Consider the following 19,045-nt stretch of genomic DNA (forward strand, 5'->3'; position numbering starts at 1 on the left):
TAGGAGAACGCAGAGTGAAACGCCAAAATTCAAACTGTTACTGGAAACGAACGCTTCAACATAGAAGAACGAAATTTGGGGAACCAAGTGGGCTTAGTGTACTGATCATTACCTGAATGTGTCATCCAGTTTGGGTGAAAAAATAGTTGCTGAGATTTCTGGAGACTCGTAATTTTTGGAAGCTTGGCAACCCCTTGCAATGTAAGTGTTTCTCCCCAGTCACTGCTTAGGGCTACATCTAGAGGAAACAGAACATAGAGATAGAACCTGAAACTGCTTTATTGTGTCAAGTTTCAAGAAGCTAGCACAAACCGTGTTTGATATAGAGTTCCAAATACATCTATCAGTATAGGAGAAAACAGAGTGAAACGCCAAAATTCAAACTGTTACTGGAAACGAACGCTTCAACATAGAAGAACGAAATTTGGGGAACCAAGTGGGCTTAGTGTACTGATCATTACCTGAAAGTATCATCCAGTTTCGGTGAAAAAATAGTTGCTGAGATTTCTGGAGACTCGTAATTTTTGGAAGCTTGGCAACCCCTTTCAATGAAAGTGTTTCTCCCCAGTCACTGCTTACGGCTACATCAAGAGGAAACAGAACATAGAGATAGAACATGAAACTGCTTTATTGTGTCAAGTTTCAAGAAGCTAGCACAAACCGTGTTTGATTTAGAGTTCCAAATACATCTATCAGTATAGGAGAACGCAGAGTGAAACGCCAAAATTCAAACTGTTACTGGAAATGAACGCTTCAACATAGAAGAACGAAATTTGGGGAACCAAGTGGGATTAGTGTACTGATCATTACCTGAAAGTGTCATCCAGTTTGGGTGAAAAAATAGTTGCTTAGATTTCTGGAGACTCGTAATTTTTGGAAGCTTGGCAACCCCTTTCAATGAAAGTGTTTCTCCCCAGTCACTGCTTAGGGCTACATCAAGAGGAAACAGAACATAGAGATACAACGTGAAACTGCTTTATTGTGTCAAGTTTCAAGAAGCTAGCACAAACCGTGTTTGATTTAGAGTTCCAAATACATCTATCAGTATAGGAGAAAACAGAGTGAAACGCCAAAATTCAAACTGTCACTGGAAACGAACGCTTCAACATAGAAGAACGAAATTTGGGGAACCAAGTGGGCTTAGTGTACTGATCATTACCTGAATGTGTCATCCAGTTTGGGTGAAAAAATAGTTGCTGAGATTTCTGGAGACGCGTAATTTTTGGAAGCTTGGCAACCCCTTTCAATGAAAGTGTTTCTCCCCAGTCACTGCTTAGGGCTACATCAAGAGGAAACACAACATAGAGATAGAACGTGAAACTGCTTTATTGTGTCAAGTTTCAAGAAGCTAGCACAAACCGTGTTTGATTTAGAGTTCCAAATACATCTATCAGTATAGGAGAACACAGAGTGAAACGCCAAAATTCAAACTGTTACTGGAAACGAACGCTTCAACATAGAAGAACGAAATTTGGGGAACCAAGTGGGCTTAGTGTACTGATCATTACCTGAAAGTATCATCCAGTTTGGGTGAAAAAATAGTTGCTGAGATTTCTGGAGACTCGTAATTTTTGGAAGCTTGGCAACCCCTTTCAATGAAAGTGTTTCCCCCAGTCACTGCTTACGGCTACATCAAGAGGAAACAGAACATAGAGATAGAACGTGAAACTGCTTTATTGTGTCAAGTTTCAAGAAGCTAGCACAAACCGTGTTTGATTTAGAGTTCCAAATACATCTATCAGTATAGGAGAACGCAGAGTGAAACGCCAAAATTCAAACTGTTACTGGAAACGAACGCTTCAACATAGAAGAACGAAATTTGGGGAACCAAGTGGGCTTAGTGTACTAATCATTACCTGAAAGTATCATCCAGTTTGGGTGAAAAAATAGTTGCTGAGATTTCTGGAGAGTCGTAATTTTTGAAGCTTGGCAACCCCTTTCAATGAAAGTGTTTCTACCCAGTCACTGCTGAGGGTTACATCAAGACGAAACAGAACATAGAGATAGAACGTGAAACTGCTTTATTGTGTCAAGTTTCAAGAAGCTAGGACAAACCGTGTTTGATTTAGAGTTCCAAATACATCTAACAGTATAGGAGAAAACAGAGTGAAACGCCAAAATTCAAACTGTTACTGGAATCGAACGCTTCAACATAGAAGAACGAAATTTGGGAAACCAAGTGGGCTTCGTGTACTGATCATTACCTGAAAGTATCATCCAATTTTTCTGAAAAAATAGTTGCTGAGATTTCTGGAGACTCGTAATTTTTGGAAGCTTGGCAACCCCTTTCAATGAAAGTGTTTCTCCCCAGTCACTACTTATGGCTACATCAAGAGGAAACAGAACATAGAGATAGAACGTGAAACTGCTTTATTGTGTCAAGTTTCAAGAAGCTAGCACAAACCGTGTTTGATTTAGAGTTCCAAATACATCTATCAGTATAGGAGAAAACAGAGTGAAACGCCAAAATTCAAACTGTTACTGGAAACGAACGCTTCAACATAGAAGAACGAAATTTGGGGAACCAAGTGGGCTTAGTGTACTGATCATTATCTGAAAGTGTCATCAAGTTTGGGTGAAAAAATAGTTGCTGAGATTTCTGGAGACGCGTAATTTTTGGAACCTTGGCAACCCCTTGCAATGTAAGTGTTTCTCCCCAGTCACTGCTTAGGGCTACATCTAGAGGAAACAGAACATAGAGATAGAACGTGAAACTGCTTTATTGTGTCAAGTTTCAAGAAGCTAGCACAAACCGTGTTTGATATAGAGTTCCAAATACATCTATCAGTATAGGAGAAAACAGAGTGAAACGCCAAAATTCAAACTGTTACTGGAAACGAACGCTTCAACATAGAAGAACGAAATTTGGGGAACCAAGTGGGCTTAGTGTACTGATCATTACCTGAAAGTATCATCCAGTTTGGGTGAAAAAATAGTTGCTGAGATTTCTGGAGACTCGTAATTTTTGGAAGCTTGGCAACCCCTTTCAATGAAAGTGTTTCTCCCCAGTCACTGCTTACGGCTACATCAAGAGGAAACAGAACATAGAGATAGAACGTGAAACTGCTTTATTGTGTCAAGTTTCAAGAAGCTAGCACAAACCGTGTTTGATTTAGAGTTCCAAATACATCTAGCAGTATAGGAGAACGCAGAGTGAAACGCCAAAATTCAAACTGTTACTGGAAACGAACGCTTCAACATAGAAGAACGAAATTTGGGGAACCAAGTGGGCTTAGTGTACTGATCATTACCTGAAAGTATCATCCAGTTTGGGTGAAAAAATAGTTGCTGAGATTTCTGGAGAGTCGTAATTTTTGGAAGCTTGGCAACCCCTTTCAATGAAAGTGTTTCTACCCAGTCACTGCTGAGGGTTACATCAAGACGAAACAGAACATAGAGATAGAACGTGAAACTGCTTTATTGTGTCAAGTTTCAAGAAGCTAGGACAAACCGTGTTTGATTTAGAGTTCCAAATACATCTAACAGTATAGGAGAAAACAGAGTGAAACGCCAAAATTCAAACTGTTACTGGAAACGAACGCTTCAACATAGAAGAACGAAATTTGGGGAACCAAGTGGGCTTAGTGTACTGATCATTATCTGAAAGTGTCATCAAGTTTGGGTGAAAAAATAGTTGCTGAGATTTCTGGAGACGCGTAATTTTTGGAACCTTGGCAACCCCTTGCAATGTAAGTGTTTCTCCCCAGTCACTGCTTAGGGCTACATCTAGAGGAAACAGAACATAGAGATAGAACGTGAAACTGCTTTATTGTGTCAAGTTTCAAGAAGCTAGCACAAACCGTGTTTGATATAGAGTTCCAAATACATCTATCAGTATAGGAGAAAACAGAGTGAAACGCCAAAATTCAAACTGTTACTGGAAACGAACGCTTCAACATAGAAGAACGAAATTTGGGGAACCAAGTGGGCTTAGTGTACTGATCATTACCTGAAAGTATCATCCAGTTTGGGTGAAAAAATAGTTGCTGAGATTTCTGGAGACTCGTAATTTTTGGAAGCTTGGCAACCCCTTTCAATGAAAGTGTTTCTCCCCAGTCACTGCTTACGGCTACATCAAGAGGAAACAGAACATAGAGATAGAACGTGAAACTGCTTTATTGTGTCAAGTTTCAAGAAGCTAGCACAAACCGTGTTTGATTTAGAGTTCCAAATACATCTATCAGTATAGGAGAACGCAGAGTGAAACGCCAAAATTCAAACTGTTACTGGAAACGAACGCTTCAACATAGAAGAACGAAATTTGGGGAACCAAGTGGGCTTAGTGTACTGATCATTACCTGAAAGTATCATCCAGTTTGGGTGAAAAAATAGTTGCTGAGATTTCTGGAGAGTCGTAATTTTTGGAAGCTTGGCAACCCCTTTCAATGAAAGTGTTTCTACCCAGTCACTGCTGAGGGTTACATCAAGACGAAACAGAACATAGAGATAGAACGTGAAACTGCTTTATTGTGTCAAGTTTCAAGAAGCTAGGACAAACCGTGTTTGATTTAGAGTTCCAAATACATCTAACAGTATAGGAGAAAACAGAGTGAAACGCCAAAATTCAAACTGTTACTGGAATCGAACGCTTCAACATAGAAGGACGAAATTTGGGAAACCAAGTGGGCTTCGTGTACTGATCATTACCTGAAAGTATCATCCAATTTTTCTGAAAAAATAGTTGCTGAGATTTCTGGAGACTCGTAATTTTTGGAAGCTTGGCAACCCATTTCAATGAAAGTGTTTCTCCCCAGTCACTACTTATGGCTACATCAAGAGGAAACAGAACATAGAGATAGAACGTGAAACTGCTTTATTGTGTCAAGTTTCAAGAAGCTAGCACAAACCGTGTTTGATTTAGAGTTCCAAATACATCTATCAGTATAGGAGAAAACAGAGTGAAACGCCAAAATTCAAACTGTTACTGGAAACGAACGCTTCAACATAGAAGAACGAAATTTGGAGAACCAAGTGGGCTTAGTGTACTGATCATTACCTGAAAGTGTCATCAAGTTTGGGTGAAAAAATAGTTGCTGAGATTTCTGGAGACGCGTAATTTTTGGAAGCTTGGCAACCCCTTTCAATGAAAGTGTTTCTCCCCAGTCACTGCTTAGGGCTACATCTAGAGGAAACAGAACATAGAGATAGAACGTGAAACTGCTTTATTGTGTCAAGTTTCAAGAAGCTAGCACAAACCGTGTTTGATTTAGAGTTCCAAATACATCTATCAGTATAGGAGAAAACAGAGTGAAACGCCAAAATTCAAACTGTTACTGGAAACGAACGCTTCAACATAGAAGAACGAAATTTGGGGAACCAAGTGGGCTTAGTGTACTGATCATTACCTGAATGTGTCATCCAGTTTGGGTGAAAAAATAGTTGCTGAGATTTCTGGAGACTCGTAATTTTTGGAAGCTTGGCAACCCCTTGCAATGTAAGTGTTTCTCCCCAGTCACTGCTTAGGGCTACATCTAGAGGAAACAGAACATAGAGATAGAACCTGAAACTGCTTTATTGTGTCAAGTTTCAAGAAGCTAGCACAAACCGTGTTTGATATAGAGTTCCAAATACATCTATCAGTATAGGAGAAAACAGAGTGAAACGCCAAAATTCAAACTGTTACTGGAAACGAACGCTTCAACATAGAAGAACGAAATTTGGGGAACCAAGTGGGCTTAGTGTACTGATCATTACCTGAAAGTATCATCCAGTTTGGGTGAAAAAATAGTTGCTGAGATTTCTGGAGACTCGTAATTTTTGGAAGCTTGGCAACCCCTTTCAATGAAAGTGTTTCTCCCCAGTCACTGCTTACGGCTACATCAAGAGGAAACAGAACATAGAGATAGAACGTGAAACTGCTTTATTGTGTCAAGTTTCAAGAAGCTAGCACAAACCGTGTTTGATTTAGAGTTCCAAATACATCTATCAGTATAGGAGAACGCAGAGTGAAACGCCAAAATTCAAACTGTTACTGGAAACGAACGCTTCAACATAGAAGAACGAAATTTGGGGAACCAAGTGGGCTTAGTGTACTGATCATTACCTGAAAGTATCATCCAGTTTGGGTGAAAAAATAGTTGCTGAGATTTCTGGAGAGTCGTAATTTTTGGAAGCTTGGCAACCCCTTTCAATGAAAGTGTTTCTACCCAGTCACTGCTGAGGGTTACATCAAGACGAAACAGAACATAGAGATAGAACGTGAAACTGCTTTATTGTGTCAAGTTTCAAGAAGCTAGGACAAACCGTGTTTGATTTAGAGTTCCAAATACATCTAACAGTATAGGAGAAAACAGAGTGAAACGCCAAAATTCAAACTGTTACTGGAATCAAACGCTTCAACATAGAAGAACGAAATTTGGGAAACCAAGTGGGCTTCGTGTACTGATCATTACCTGAAAGTATCATCCAATTTTTCTGAAAAAATAGTTGCTGAGATTTCTGGAGACTCGTAATTTTTGGAAGCTTGGCAACCCCTTTCAATGAAAGTGTTTCTCCCCAGTCACTACTTATGGCTACATCAAGAGGAAACAGAACATAGAGATAGAATGTGAAACTACTTTATTGTGTCAAGTTTCAAGAAGCTAGCACAAACCGTGTTTGATTTAGAGTTCCAAATACATCTATCAGTATAGGAGAAAACAGAGTGAAACGCCAAAATTCAAACTGTTACTGGAAACGAACACTTCAACATAGAAGAACGAAATTTGGAGAACCAAGTGGGCTTAGTGTACTGATCATTACCTGAAAGTGTCATCAAGTTTGGGTGAAAAAATAGTTGCTGAGATTTCTGGAGACGCGTAATTTTTGGAAGCTTGGCAACCCCTTTCAATGAAAGTGTTTCTCCCCAGTCACTGCTTAGGGCTACATCTAGAGGAAACAGAACATAGAGATACAACGTGAAACTGCTCTATTGTGTCAAGTTTCAAGAAGCTAGCACAAACCGTGTTTGATTTAGAGTTCCAAATACATCTATCAGTATAGGAGAAAACAGAGTGAAACGCCAAAATTCAAACTGTCACTGGAAACGAACGCTTCAACATAGAAGAACGAAATTTGGGGAACCAAGTGGGCTTAGTGTACTGATCATTACCTGAAAGTGTCATCCAGTTTGGGTGAAACAATAGTTGCTTTGATTTCTGGAGACGCGTAATTTTTGGAAGCTTGGCAACCCCTTTCAATGAAAGTGTTTCTCCCCAGTCACTGCTTAGGGCTACATCAAGAGGAAACAGAACATAGAGATACAACGTGAAACTGCTTTATTGTGTCAAGTTTCAAGAAGCTAGCACAAACCGTGTTTGATTTAGAGTTCCAAATACATCTATCAGTATAGGAGAAAACAGAGTGAAACGCCAAAATTCAAACTGTCACTGGAAACGAACGCTTCAACATAGAAGAACGAAATTTGGGGAACCAAGTGGGCTTAGTGTACTGATCATTACCTGAATGTGTCATCCAGTTTGGGTGAAAAAATAGTTGCTGAGATTTCTGGAGACGGGTAATTTTTGGAAGCTTGGCAACCCCTTTCAATGAAAGTGTTTCTCCCCAGTCACTGCTTAGGGCTACATCAAGAGGAAACACAACATAGAGATAGAACGTGAAACTGCTTTATTGTGTCAAGTTTCAAGAAGCTAGCACAAACCGTGTTTGATTTAGAGTTCCAAATACATCTATCAGTATAGGAGAACACAGAGTGAAACGCCAAAATTCAAACTCTTACTGGAAACGAACGCTTCAATATACAAGAACGAAATTTGGGGAACCAAGTGGGTTTAGTGTACTGATCATTACCTGAATGTGTCATCCAGTTTGGGTGAAAAAATAGTTGCTGAGATTTCTGGAGACTCGTAATTTTTGGAAGCTTGGCAACCCCTTGCAATGTAAGTGTTTCTCCCCAGTCACTGCTTAGGGCTACATCTAAAGGAAACAGAACATAGAGATAGAACCTGAAACTGCTTTATTGTGTCAAGTTTCAAGAAGCTAGCACAAACCGTGTTTGATATAGAGTTCCAAATACATCTATCAGTATAGGAGAAAACAGAGTGAAACGCCAAAATTCAAACTGTTACTGGAAACGAACGCTTCAACATAGAAGAACGAAATTTGGGGAACCAAGTGGGCTTAGTGTACTGATCATTACCTGAAAGTATCATCCAGTTTGGGTGAAAAAATAGTTGCTGAGATTTCTGGAGACTCGTAATTTTTGGAAGCTTGGCAACCCCTTTCAATGAAAGTGTTTCCCCCAGTCACTGCTTACGGCTACATCAAGAGGAAACAGAACATAGAGATAGAACGTGAAACTGCTTTATTGTGTCAAGTTTCAAGAAGCTAGCACAAACCGTGTTTGATTTAGAGTTCCAAATACATCTATCAGTATAGGAGAACGCAGAGTGAAACGCCAAAATTCAAACTGTTACTGGAAACGAACGCTTCAACATAGAAGAACGAAATTTGGGGAACCAAGTGGGCTTAGTGTACTGATCATTACCTGAAAGTGTCATCCAGTTTGGGTGAAACAATAGTTGCTTTGATTTCTGGAGACTCGTAATTTTTGGAAGCTTGGCAACCCCTTTCAATGAAAGTGTTTCTCCCCAGTCACTGCTTAGGGCTACATCAAGAGGAAACAGAACATAGAGATACAACGTGAAACTGCTTTATTGTGTCAAGTTTCAAGAAGCTAGCACAAACCGTGTTTGATTTAGAGTTCCAAATACATCTATCAGTATAAGAGAAAACAGAGTGAAACGCCAAAATTCAAACTGTCACTGGAAACGAACGCTTCAACATAGAAGAACGAAATTTGGGGAACCAAGTGGGCTTAGTGTACTGATCATTACCTGAAAGTGTCATCCAGTTTGGGTGAAAAAATAGTTGCTGAGATTTCTGGAGACGCGTAATTTTTGGAAGCTTGGCAACCCCTTTCAATGAAAGTGTTTCTCCCCAGTCACTGCTTAGGGCTACATCAAGAGGAAACACAACATAGAGATAGAACGTGAAACTGCTTTATTGTGTCAAGTTTCAAGAAGCTAGCACAAACCGTGTTTGATTTAGAGTTCCAAATACATCTATCAGTATAGGAGAACACAGAGTGAAACGCCAAAATTCAAACTGTTACTGGAAACGAACGCTTCAATATACAAGAACGAAATTTGGGGAACCAAGTGGGTTTAGTGTACTGATCATTACCTGAATGTGTCATCCAGTTTGGGTGAAAAAATAGTTGCTGAGATTTCTGGAGACTCGTAATTTTTGGAAGCTTGGCAACCCCTTGCAATGTAAGTGTTTCTCCCCAGTCACTGCTTAGGGCTACATCTAGAGGAAACAGAACATAGAGATAGAACCTGAAACTGCTTTATTGTGTCAAGTTTCAAGAAGCTAGCACAAACCGTGTTTGATTTAGAGTTCCAAATACATCTATCAGTATAGGAGAAAACAGAGTGAAACGCCAAAATTCAAACTGTTACTGGAAACGAACGCTTCAACATAGAAGAACGAAATTTGGGGAACCAAGTGGGCTTAGTGTACTGATCATTACCTGAAAGTATCATCCAGTTTGGGTGAAAAAATAGTTGCTGAGATTTCTGGAGACTCGTAATTTTTGGAAGCTTGGCAACCCCTTTCAATGAAAGTGTTTCCCCCAGTCACTGCTTACGGCTACATCAAGAGGAAACAGAACATAGAGATAGAACGTGAAACTGCTTTATTGTGTCAAGTTTCAAGAAGCTAGCACAAACCGTGTTTGATTTAGAGTTCCAAATACATCTATCAGTATAGGAGAACGCAGAGTGAAACGCCAAAATTCAAACTGTTACTGGAAACGAACGCTTCAACATAGAAGAACGAAATTTGGGGAACCAAGTGGGCTTAGTGTACTAATCATTACCTGAAAGTATCATCCAGTTTGGGTGAAAAAATAGTTGCTGAGATTTCTGGAGAGTCGTAATTTTTGGAAGCTTGGCAACCCCTTTCAATGAAAGTGTTTCTACCCAGTCACTGCTGAGGGTTACATCAAGACGAAACAGAACATAGAGATAGAACGTGAAACTGCTTTATTGTGTCAAGTTTCAAGAAGCTAGGACAAACCGTGTTTGATTTAGAGTTCCAAATACATCTAACAGTATAGGAGAAAACAGAGTGAAACGCCAAAATTCAAACTGTTACTGGAATCGAACGCTTCAACATAGAAGAACGAAATTTGGGAAACCAAGTGGGCTTCGTGTACTGATCATTACCTGAAAGTATCATCCAATTTTTCTGAAAAAATAGTTGCTGAGATTTCTGGAGACTCGTAATTTTTGGAAGCTTGGCAACCCCTTTCAATGAAAGTGTTTCTCCCCAGTCACTACTTATGGCTACATCAAGAGGAAACAGAACATAGAGATAGAACGTGAAACTGCTTTATTGTGTCAAGTTTCAAGAAGCTAGCACAAACCGTGTTTGATTTAGAGTTCCAAATACATCTATCAGTATAGGAGAAAACAGAGTGAAACGCCAAAATTCAAACTGTTACTGGAAACGAACGCTTCAACATAGAAGAACGAAATTTGGGGAACCAAGTGGGCTTAGTGTACTGATCATTACCTGAAAGTGTCATCAAGTTTGGGTGAAAAAATAGTTGCTGAGATTTCTGGAGACGCGTAATTTTTGGAAGCTTGGCAACCCCTTGCAATGTAAGTGTTTCTCCCCAGTCACTGCTTAGGGCTACATCTAGAGGAAACAGAACATAGAGATAGAACCTGAAACTGCTTTATTGTGTCAAGTTTCAAGAAGCTAGCACAAACCGTGTTTGATATAGAGTTCCAAATACATCTATCAGTATAGGAGAAAACAGAGTGAAACGCCAAAATTCAAACTGTTACTGGAAACGAACGCTTCAACATAGAAGAACGAAATTTGGGGAACCAAGTGGGCTTAGTGTACTGATCATTACCTGAAAGTATCATCCAGTTTGGGTGAAAAAATAGTTGCTGAGATTTCTGGAGACTCGTAATTTTTGGAAGCTTGGCAACCCCTTTCAATGAAAGTGTTTCTCCCCAGTCACTGCTTACGGCTACATCAAGAGGAAACAGAACATAGAGATAGAACGTGAAACTGCTTTATTGTGTCAAGTTTCAAGAAGCTAGCACAAACCGTGTTTGATTTAGAGTTCCAAATACATCTATCAGTATAGGAGAACGCAGAGTGAAACGCCAAAATTCAAACTGTTACTGGAAACGAACGCTTCAACATAGAAGAACGAAATTTGGGGAACCAAGTGGGCTTAGTGTACTCATCATTACCTGAATGTGTCATCCAGTTTGGGTGAAAAAATAGTTGCTGAGATTTCTGGAGACTCGTAATTTTTGGAAGCTTGGCAACCCCTTGCAATGTAAGTGTTTCTCCCCAGTCACTGCTTAGGGCTACATCTAGAGGAAACAGAACATAGAGATAGAACCTGAAACTGCTTTATTGTGTCAAGTTTCAAGAAGCTAGCACAAACCGTGTTTGATATAGAGTTCCAAATACATCTATCAGTATAGGAGAAAACAGAGTGAAACGCCAAAATTCAAACTGTTACTGGAAACGAACGCTTCAACATAGAAGAACGAAATTTGGGGAACCAAGTGGGCTTAGTGTACTGATCATTACCTGAAAGTATCATCCAGTTTGGGTGAAAAAATAGTTGCTGAGATTTCTGGAGACTCGTAATTTTTGGAAGCTTGGCAACCCCTTTCAATGAAAGTGTTTCTCCCCAGTCACTGCTTACGGCTACATCAAGAGGAAACAGAACATAGAGATAGAACGTGAAACTGCTTTATTGTGTCAAGTTTCAAGAAGCTAGCACAAACCGTGTTTGATTTAGAGTTCCAAATACATCTATCAGTATAGGAGAACGCAGAGTGAAACGCCAAAATTCAAACTGTTACTGGAAATGAACGCTTCAACATAGAAGAACGAAATTTGGGGAACCAAGTGGGCTTAGTGTACTGATCATTACCTGAAAGTGTCATCCAGTTTGGGTGAAAAAATAGTTGCTTAGATTTCTGGAGACTCGTAATTTTTGGAAGCTTGGCAACCCCTTTCAATGAAAGTGTTTCTCCCCAGTCACTGCTTAGGGCTACATCAAGAGGAAACAGAACATAGAGATACAACGTGAAACTGCTTTATTGTGTCAAGTTTCAAGAAGCTAGCACAAACCGTGTTTGATTTAGAGTTCCAAATACATCTATCAGTATAGGAGAAAACAGAGTGAAACGCCAAAATTCAAACTGTCACTGGAAACGAACGCTTCAACATAGAAGAACGAAATTTGGGGAACCAAGTGGGCTTAGTGTACTGATCATTACCTGAATGTGTCATCCAGTTTGGGTGAAAAAATAGTTGCTGAGATTTCTGGAGACGCGTAATTTTTGGAAGCTTGGCAACCCCTTTCAATGAAAGTGTTTCTCCCCAGTCACTGCTTAGGGCTACATCAAGAGGAAACACAACATAGAGATAGAACGTGAAACTGCTTTATTGTGTCAAGTTTCAAGAAGCTAGCACAAACCGTGTTTGATTTAGAGTTCCAAATACATCTATCAGTATAGGAGAACACAGAGTGAAACGCCAAAATTCAAACTGTTACTGGAAACGAACGCTTCAACATAGAAGAACGAAATTTGGGGAACCAAGTGGGCTTAGTGTACTGATCATTACCTGAAAGTATCATCCAGTTTGGGTGAAAAAATAGTTGCTGAGATTTCTGGAGACTCGTAATTTTTGGAAGCTTGGCAACCCCTTTCAATGAAAGTGTTTCCCCCAGTCACTGCTTACGGCTACATCAAGAGGAAACAGAACATAGAGATAGAACGTGAAACTGCTTTATTGTGTCAAGTTTCAAGAAGCTAGCACAAACCGTGTTTGATTTAGAGTTCCAAATACATCTATCAGTATAGGAGAACGCAGAGTGAAACGCCAAAATTCAAACTGTTACTGGAAACGAACGCTTCAACATAGAAGAACGAAATTTGGGGAACCAAGTGGGCTTAGTGTACTAATCATTACCTGAAAGTATCATCCAGTTTGGGTGAAAAAATAGTTGCTGAGATTTCTGGAGAGTCGTAATTTTTGGAAGCTTGGCAACCCCTTTCAATGAAAGTGTTTCTACCCAGTCACTGCTGAGGGTTACATCAAGACGAAACAGAACATAGAGATAGAACGTGAAACTGCTTTATTGTGTCAAGTTTCAAGAAGCTAGGACAAACCGTGTTTGATTTAGAGTTCCAAATACATCTAACAGTATAGGAGAAAACAGAGTGAAACGCCAAAATTCAAACTGTTACTGGAATCGAACGCTTCAACATAGAAGAACGAAATTTGGGAAACCAAGTGGGCTTCGTGTACTGATCATTACCTGAAAGTATCATCCAATTTTTCTGAAAAAATAGTTGCTGAGATTTCTGGAGACTCGTAATTTTTGGAAGCTTGGCAACCCCTTTCAATGAAAGTGTTTCTCCCCAGTCACTACTTATGGCTACATCAAGAGGAAACAGAACATAGAGATAGAACGTGAAACTGCTTTATTGTGTCAAGTTTCAAGAAGCTAGCACAAACCGTGTTTGATTTAGAGTTCCAAATACATCTATCAGTATAGGAGAAAACAGAGTGAAACGCCAAAATTCAAACTGTTACTGGAAACGAACGCTTCAATATACAAGAACGAAATTTGGGGAACCAAGTGGGTTTAGTGTACTGATCATTACCTGAATGTGTCATCCAGTTTGGGTGAAAAAATAGTTGCTGAGATTTCTGGAGACTCGTAATTTTTGGAAGCTTGGCAACCCCTTGCAATGTAAGTGTTTCTCCCCAGTCACTGCTTAGGGCTACATCTAGAGGAAACAGAACATAGAGATAGAACCTGAAACTGCTTTATTGTGTCAAGTTTCAAGAAGCTAGCACAAACCGTGTTTGATATAGAGTTCCAAATACATCTATCAGTATAGGAGAAAACAGAGTGAAACGCCAAAATTCAAACTGTTACTGGAAACGAACGCTTCAACATAGAAGAACGAAATTTGGGGAACCAAGTGGGCTTAGTGTACTGATCATTACCTGAAAGTATCATCCAGTTTGGGTGAAAAAATAGTTGCTGAGATTTCTGGAGACTCGTAATTTTTGGAAGCTTGGCAACCCCTTTCAATGAAAGTGTTTCCCCCAGTCACTGCTTACGGCTACATCAAGAGGAAACAGAACATAGAGATAGAACGTGAAACTGCTTTATTGTGTCAAGTTTCAAGAAGCTAGCACAAACCGTGTTTGATTTAGAGTTCCAAATACATCTATCAGTATAGGAGAACGCAGAGTGAAACGCCAAAATTCAAACTGTTACTGGAAACGAACGCTTCAACATAGAAGAACGAAATTTGGGGAACCAAGTGGGCTTAGTGTACTAATCATTACCTGAAAGTATCATCCAGTTTGGGTGAAAAAATAGTTGCTGAGATTTCTGGAGAGTCGTAATTTTTGGAAGCTTGGCAACCCCTTTCAATGAAAGTGTTTCTACCCAGTCACTGCTGAGGGTTACATCAAGACGAAACAGAACATAGAGATAGAACGTGAAACTGCTTTATTGTGTCAAGTTCAAGAAGCTAGGACAAACCGTGTTTGATTTAGAGTTCCAAATACATCTAACAGTATAGGAGAAAACAGAGTGAAACGCCAAAATTCAAACTGTTACTGGAATCGAACGCTTCAACATAGAAGAACGAAATTTGGGAAACCAAGTGGGCTTCGTGTACTGATCATTACCTGAAAGTATCATCCAATTTTTCTGAAAAAATAGTTGCTGAGATTTCTGGAGACTCGTAATTTTTGGAAGCTTGGCAACCCCTTTCAATGAAAGTGTTTCTCCCCAGTCACTACTTATGGCTACATCAAGAGGAAACAGAACATAGAGATAGAACGTGAAACTGCTTTATTGTGTCAAGTTTCAAGAAGCTAGCACAAACCGTGTTTGATTTAGAGTTCCAAATACATCTATCAGTATAGGAGAAAACAGAGTGAAACGCCAAAATTCAAACTGTTACTGGAAACGAACGCTTCAACATAGAAGAACGAAATTTGGGGAACCAAGTGGGCTTAGTGTACTGATCATTACCTGAAAGTGTCATGCAGTTTGGGTGAAAAAATAGTTGCTGTGATTTCTGGAGACGCGTAATTTTTGGAAGCTTGGCAACCCCTTGCAATGTAAGTGTTTCTCCCCAGTCACTGCTTAGGGCTACATCTAGAGGAAACAGAACATAGAGATAGAACCTGAAACTGCTTTATTGTGTCAAGTTTCAAGAAGCTAGCACAAACCGTGTTTGATATAGAGTTCCAAATACATCTATCAGTATAGGAGAAAACAGAGTGAAACGCCAAAATTCAAACTGTTACTGGAAACGAACGCTTCAACATAGAAGAACGAAATTTGGGGAACCAAGTGGGCTTAGTGTACTGATCATTACCTGAAAGTATCATCCAGTTTGGGTGAAAAAATAGTTGCTGAGATTTCTGGAGACTCGTAATTTTTGGAAGCCTGGCAACCCCTTTCAATGAAAGTGTTTCTCCCCAGTCACTGCTTACGGCTACATCAAGAGGAAACAGAACATAGAGATAGAACGTGAAACTGCTTTATTGTGTCAAGTTTCAAGAAGCTAGCACAAACCGTGTTTGATTTAGAGTTCCAAATACATCTATCAGTATAGGAGAACGCAGAGTGAAACGCCAAAATTCAAACTGTTACTGGAAACGAACGCTTCAACATAGAAGAACGAAATTTGGGGAACCAAGTGGGCTTAGTGTACTGATCATTACCTGAATGTGTCATCCAGTTTGGGTGAAAAAATAGTTGCTGAGATTTCTGGAGACTCGTAATTTTTGGAAGCTTGGCAACCCCTTGCAATGTAAGTGTTTCTCCCCAGTCACTGCTTAGGGCTACATCTAGAGGAAACAGAACATAGAGATAGAACCTGAAACTGCTTTATTGTGTCAAGTTTCAAGAAGCTAGCACAAACCGTGTTTGATATAGAGTTCCAAATACATCTATCAGTATAGGAGAAAACAGAGTGAAACGCCAAAATTCAAACTGTTACTGGAAACGAACGCTTCAACATAGAAGAACGAAATTTGGGGAACCAAGTGGGCTTAGTGTACTGATCATTACCTGAAAGTATCATCCAGTTTCGGTGAAAAAATAGTTGCTGAGATTTCTGGAGACTCGTAATTTTTGGAAGCTTGGCAACCCCTTTCAATGAAAGTGTTTCTCCCCAGTCACTGCTTACGGCTACATCAAGAGGAAACAGAACATAGAGATAGAACGTGAAACTGCTTTATTGTGTCAAGTTTCAAGAAGCTAGCACAAACCGTGTTTGATTTAGAGTTCCAAATACATCTATCAGTATAGGAGAACGCAGAGTGAAACGCCAAAATTCAAACTGTTACTGGAAACGAACGCTTCAACATAGAAGAACGAAATTTGGGGAACCAAGTGGGCTTAGTGTACTGATCATTACCTGAATGTGTCATCCAGTTTGGGTGAAAAAATAGTTGCTGAGATTTCTGGAGACTCGTAATTTTTGGAAGCTTGGCAACCCCTTGCAATGTAAGTGTTTCTCCCCAGTCACTGCTTAGGGCTACATCTAGAGGAAACAGAACATAGAGATAGAACCTGAAACTGCTTTATTGTGTCAAGTTTCAAGAAGCTAGCACAAACCGTGTTTGATATAGAGTTCCAAATACATCTATCAGTATAGGAGAAAACAGAGTGAAACGCCAAAATTCAAACTGTTACTGGAAACGAACGCTTCAACATAGAAGAACGAAATTTGGGGAACCAAGTGGGCTTAGTGTACTGATCATTACCTGAAAGTATCATCCAGTTTGGGTGAAAAAATAGTTGCTGAGATTTCTGGAGACTCGTAATTTTTGGAAGCTTGGCAACCCCTTTCAATGAAAGTGTTTCTCCCCAGTCACTGCTTACGGCTACATCAAGAGGAAACAGAACATAGAGATAGAACGTGAAACTGCTTTATTGTGTCAAGTTTCAAGAAGCTAGCACAAACCGTGTTTGATTTAGAGTTCCAAATACATCTATCAGTATAGGAGAAAACAGAGTGAAACGCCAAAATTCAAACTGTTACTGGAAACGAACGCTTCAACATAGAAGAACGAAATTTGGGGAACCAAGTGGGCTTAGTGTACTGATCATTACCTGAAAGTGTCATCAAGTTTGGGTGAAAAAATAGTTGCTGAGATTTCTGGAGACGCGTAATTTTTGGAAGCTTGGCAACCCCTTGCAATGTAAGTGTTTCTCCCCAGTCACTGCTTAGGGCTACATCTAGAGGAAACAGAACATAGAGATAGAACCTGAAACTGCTTTATTGTGTCAAGTTTCAAGAAGCTAGCACAAACCGTGTTTGATATAGAGTTCCAAATACATCTATCAGTATAGGAGAACACAGAGTGAAACGCCAAAATTCAAACTGTTACTGGAAACGAACGCTTCAATATACAAGAACGAAATTTGGGGAACCAAGTGGGTTTAGTGTACTGATCATTACCTGAATGTGTCATCCAGTTTGGGTGAAAAAATAGTTGCTGAGATTTCTGGAGACTCGTAATTTTTGGAAGCTTGGCAACCCCTTGCAATGTAAGTGTTTCTCCCCAGTCACTGCTTAGGGCTACATCTAAAGGAAACAGAACATAGAGATAGAACCTGAAACTGCTTTATTGTGTCAAGTTTCAAGAAGCTAGCACAAACCGTGTTTGATATAGAGTTCCAAATACATCTATCAGTATAGGAGAAAACAGAGTGAAACGCCAAAATTCAAACTGTTACTGGAAACGAACGCTTCAACATAGAAGAACGAAATTTGGGGAACCAAGTGGGCTTAGTGTACTGATCATTACCTGAAAGTATCATCCAGTTTGGGTGAAAAAATAGTTGCTGAGATTTCTGGAGACTCGTAATTTTTGGAAGCTTGGCAACCCCTTTCAATGAAAGTGTTTCCCCCAGTCACTGCTTACGGCTACATCAAGAGGAAACAGAACATAGAGATAGAACGTGAAACTGCTTTATTGTGTCAAGTTTCAAGAAGCTAGCACAAACCGTGTTTGATTTAGAGTTCCAAATACATCTATCAGTATAGGAGAACGCAGAGTGAAACGCCAAAATTCAAACTGTTACTGGAAACGAACGCTTCAACATAGAAGAACGAAATTTGGGGAACCAAGTGGGCTTAGTGTACTGATCATTACCTGAAAGTGTCATCCAGTTTGGGTGAAACAATAGTTGCTTTGATTTCTGGAGACTCGTAATTTTTGGAAGCTTGGCAACCCCTTTCAATGAAAGTGTTTCTCCCCAGTCACTGCTTAGGGCTACATCAAGAGGAAACAGAACATAGAGATACAACGTGAAACTGCTTTATTGTGTCAAGTTTCAAGAAGCTAGCACAAACCGTGTTTGATTTAGAGTTCCAAATACATCTATCAGTATAGGAGAAAACAGAGTGAAACGCCAAAATTCAAACTGTCACTGGAAACGAACGCTTCAACATAGAAGAACGAAATTTGGGGAACCAAGTGGGCTTAGTGTACTGATCATTACCTGAATGTGTCATCCAGTTTGGGTGAAAAAATAGTTGCTGAGATTTCTGGAGACGCGTAATTTTTGGAAGCTTGGCAACCCCTTTCAATGAAAGTGTTTCTCCCCAGTCACTGCTTAGGGCTACATCAAGAGGAAACACAACATAGAGATAGAACGTGAAACTGCTTTATTGTGTCAAGTTTCAAGAAGCTAGCACAAACCGTGTTTGATTTAGAGTTCCAAATACATCTATCAGTATAGGAGAACACAGAGTGAAACGCCAAAATTCAAACTGTTACTGGAAACGAACGCTTCAATATACAAGAACGAAATTTGGGGAACCAAGTGGGTTTAGTGTACTGATCATTACCTGAATGTGTCATCCAGTTTGGGTGAAAAAATAGTTGCTGAGATTTCTGGAGACTCGTAATTTTTGGAAGCTTGGCAACCCCTTGCAATGTAAGT

Source organism: Spermophilus citellus (genome assembly GCF_964194105.1).
Source record: "Spermophilus citellus genome assembly, chromosome: 3".
Classification (NCBI taxonomy): Eukaryota; Metazoa; Chordata; class Mammalia; order Rodentia; family Sciuridae; genus Spermophilus; species Spermophilus citellus.